Here is a 4,681-nt window from a genome sequence, read left to right as displayed (position 1 = left end):
GGAGGGCGTGCAGCCAGGCTAAGAAGAGAGAGGAGGAGCAGTAAAGTGGTAACCTGTCGGCTTCTCATCCGAGGCAGAGGTTACTGCTGTGGCTGGGCATCACGGAGGGTAAGGACTAGGTTCAGCCGAATATGCACCAATTGACACATGTGAGGGAGTCGGCATTAGTCGACACAGGCCGGGCTCCCCTCATGGGCATAGCCCGGGCGAGGCTAAGCTTCGCATACCGGACTTATCCTTTAGCAGGAGGAGCGTCATCTGCGGGGGAAGATATGTCAGCATCACTAGGGATTGTCTTTAAAACTCGTCTTTGTAATGTTTGCTGGCCAGCTTAAGAGTGCCAAAGTTAAACCAGGACTGGGAGGAGGTGGCTAGGCGACTGCGTAGAGCCTTGTTATTTCAAACCAATAAAACCCTGTAAAGTTCCTCGAACTTAAGTGAGAGCTTAGGTGAGGGAACAATCCTGTCAGTAACTAGATTAAAAACGAGCATGCCCACGTCGACGTGTTTACGTCATGCTAGTTTTTGCTGTTTCCTGATGATCCTTTCCCTCTCTATTAGTAGGTGCTCACATGCAATCTTATATATTTCCTGTTTCTTTCGCATAGCTAACTTGATGCAGTTATCATCATATATGGCTGTTGCTCTAATAATTCATGGCAAACGTCTGTTCTCACCATAAATAATAAAGTGGGGATGTCTCCCAAGGTGCTATGGAAGGTTTATTGATTGCCATCTGGATGATAGGTACCCATACATCCCAACCTGAAGTAAAGGAAGCTAGAGATGTCTGCAGCATATTCAGTATTGTCCTATTTAGGTCTATAGGGTAATAGTTGATCTTCTTGATTTTGGGCGTATTCCAAAGGGATTGCAGAAGAGAATTATTATCCGAAACGATCTAATCTGGGGTGTTATGTCTATAAATTAAATTTTCCAAGAATGTGCGGGCGACTGTGGTAGCAGATATGTCAGGGACAGGGACGAGCTCACAGAACAGTAAAAAATTGTCAAGGAAGACTATCAGATACCTATTGCCTGTAGCGGAAACAGAATCCCGAAAGGTTGGTAATGCTGTAGCGAGATTCTGCTGCGTTCAGCTTTCTACTGGCGTAAGCTATGGGCTAGAGGTGCCTGCCAGACTTCTGCATTAGGGCGGCACCTAAGCCTGTACAAGAGGTGTCAGCTGTTAGTGCGAAAGGCTTATTAAAATCGGGGAAACCCAGGACAGGGGAGTCTATGAGGAGTTTCTTTAATGTATCAAATGCCTGTCGTTGCTCGAGCGACCATATAAACTGAGCTTCTTTTGATAAAAGCCTTGAGAGAGGGTGAGCAATGGAGACAAATCCTTTCATGAATGGTCTATAGAATTCTGCTAAACCAAGAAATGCCTTAACTTGCTTGACGTTTTGTGGGGTGGGAAAATCCAAGACGTCCTTGACTTTGCTAGCATTCGGTGATATGCCGTCGGAGTTGATTGTGTGCCCTAAGTATACAATTTACCTTCGGAAAAATGTACATTTCTTCGGATTCATTTCAGCTTTAGCTCATGACCTGCTACATCTCTGGAGACAATCAACATGTCGTCGAGGTACAGAAAGACAGTGTTACCCATCAAACCAGGCATAATGATGGCCATAAGGCGAGAAAATGTAATAGGGGAGTTCCTGAGTCCAAATGGCATTGACTTGAAATGGAAATGGCCTGTGGGGTAGAAATACCCCACAGGCTGTAAATACAATAGTGACCATAACAAGGGGATGGGAAAGCGATCCACTACGGGATGTAGAGAACCATCTTTTTTAGGTGCCAAGATCATGGGGGGCACTCCAGGGTAAAGTGCTTTGTTCTATAAGATCCATCTCCAAAGTCTTCGATAATTGCTCGTTGAGAGCTTGTCTGTGGTTATGTGGTACACGGTACGTATAGATGTAGACAGGCTTTACATATTTTTGTAACAGGATTTCATGTTTGAGTACCGAGGTCCTACCAATCAGGTGCTCCAGGCTGGGTAGTAAGTATGGGAATTCCTTCAAGAGACGCTGTAATGCCGGAGAAGTCAACTGGTGATAAATCTACAGTTGATGAGAGATCTGTAGCCAGAGCTGCCTGTGACGGTGAGCCTAGGGTAGGTGTGACAGAGGTGCAGAGAGGTCGAACTCGAATAACGTGACCTCACAATCAAGCACTCTCGTAGCGCGCTCGAGGCGGACAGAGGTCTCGTTGATAATGACCGTCCTTTGTCTCATAGAGCGTGGGTAGGGTAACTAATTTACGTACTCCCTCAGGTAACATCATTACCTTGCCTGCCGTAGATGGCATGCTCATAGGTATTGTACAACCGATGAAAGGTGTGAGGACAGTGGTCATAAGGACTTTACAGAAGTGGTTGTCAGAAGCCAGGGGTCAAGTGATGTGCGTATCAGGTGCGTGAGCTGTAGGGAGATCGTCGTCAGGCTTCGAAACAACTACTGGAAAGTCCCTCACATATCAGAGAGACTCTCTTACAAGTACGGGCAAAATCTACGGGTATAAAACGCTCGCCATCGGGGGGGGGTGTAATTGACTAATGCTCTCTATCAGTCAAGGACAGACTCTTCAATATGGGCTGTAAACAGATTATGGGCGTACTTTAGTTTGCCACGACTGGGCTGGAGTCTGAGTGTTTTGTCTAGGGCCGTTAAATAGTCATTGACAGCAGTCCTAACTTTCAAACAAAAGTAAGTCAGATCACTCGTAGAAAATGAGTCGGGTCTGAGCTTAAAAACATCCGAAAACTGGAGGCCGATGTGGACTTTGTTCAAAGTCTGATTTATAGTCATTCCATGCACTATTTTTTTCTTTAACCCTTTCAATAATTTGCCCATCGCGGGGACGCTGAGGTCAACAATTTTGATTTACAAGTCGGACACATATCTTGGAGAATTCAGCTGAGGTATGGTCAAGTGTCGGTTCTCGGGAGCCCACATAGTTTGGTGGGAATAGGTGGGAATTTAGTAATCGTTCCGATGGGGTTAACTAGGGAAGACACGTTGGAGAGGTTAGTTTGTATCCGGTCGGCAAGGGAAGATTCGGGTCCGGTGTGGAAAAGAGATGACCGGGGTAGAGGGGAGTATGCAGGTGAGAGTGAGGGTGGTGCGGTGAGTTCGTATGCTCGCGTTGTTTTGCTGTCGAGGGTGTAGCGGAGTGTTCATTGTGTGAGTCGGATGCGTGTGTATGTTCAGTGTTATCTGTGTTGTCAGTGTTTATTCCAAGGATATGTACTTCGGCCAGGTTGCGAGATCGTAACTGTAGGTCACTCTTACCAACTGGTTGTTTCAGCATGGGGTGTTAGTTAGTGAGGAGTAGTAAAAAAGGAGTTACTGATGATCATCGAAAGTAGGTGAAGTGAGTGGCAGGATGGTGTGAGTGAACCCGGCGGGCAGGCTGAAGCATATGCACAGTACGGGAGCAAATCGGAAAATACGGGTATGGAAATAATCCAAGAGAATAATACCACTAGATATCCTGACAAAAAAAAAAAAAAAAAAAAAGGAAGAGTAAGAAGGGTAGGGGCTCCCTCGTCAATGTCACTTCACTGGATTCCCAGACTTCGGCTCACGGTAGGATGAAGTGCGCCAATTAACGTTGTGTAACGGTGGCATGCGAGAATATCTGCGTACTTGGTGAGTGCTGGAGACAAGGTGTTGTCAGCAACTTGACAAGCGGTATGTCAGGTGTAAACAGGTAGGTTGCTTGCTTTGCTTATTTCTTGTGATCTTTCCTGTGTGTGATTTTTTCTCTGTGTCTGCTGGCTTGTTGCTTCGTGCTGTCGGCTGTCTGTCTGTCACTCACAGACGACCCTCTTTTATACATATCAACTGGGAAATTAACAAGGGTTGCGATGTACTAGGAAGTGGAAGGTAAAAGATGTGATTGTGTACACGGAGCGACGTAACTAGGCGGAAGGCCTGCGGATGTCGCAACCGCTGTTGTGTTAGGCAAAAGGCTTGGTATGTAGAAGCTAGTGTTATTGTATTAAGATATGTTAATACGTTAATAGTGTTATATGTATAGTAGTAGAAGAGAAGGGGTGGTGCAGGTCATGTGAGGCCGGAGGCATGTGTATCTGTTGTTGTGCGGGTAGCACATGAACTCTGGTAAGATAAACGATGAATGTACGCTGGGCAGAAGTGAGTGGCATAGGCCCTACAATGTGTGTGTGTGTGTGTGTGTGTGTGTGTGTGTGTGTGTGTGTGTGTGTGTGTGTGTGTGTGTGTATCTATGTGTGTGTGATTGTATAAAATCATAACAGTTTAAATTTCATTTTCCTTGATAATTATTCCTTTTTGAACCTTCTGCATAATAGTGAGACTTGTATAACGCAATGAAATAAAAACCGAATTATCAAGTGCTGACACTTAAGTAATCCATATATTTTCTTTCTTTCTTTCTTTCTTTTTATTGTCTTGTTTCACCAGAAGTAAGCTGTCAAAATTATTCATCTTATAGTCTCTTTAGGTTGTTAATAAAAAATGTATTTATTTGCAAAAGTTATTACCAATAACTTATCCCAGTAAATGTATCATTTTTGTCTTGTGTATAACAAATTGAAATTAGGAGAAGTGCGCTACTTAGTAGAAATTATATGTTAAGATTTTACATATTTCTGAGTACTTTTTGTGTAATGTATTCCAATACA

The sequence above is a fragment of the Penaeus monodon genome, chromosome 16, assembly GCF_015228065.2.
Source record: "Penaeus monodon isolate SGIC_2016 chromosome 16, NSTDA_Pmon_1, whole genome shotgun sequence".
NCBI lineage: Eukaryota > Metazoa > Arthropoda > Malacostraca > Decapoda > Penaeidae > Penaeus > Penaeus monodon.
The sequence above is the reverse complement of the archived record's forward strand: the minus strand, read 5'-3'. Positions refer to the sequence as shown.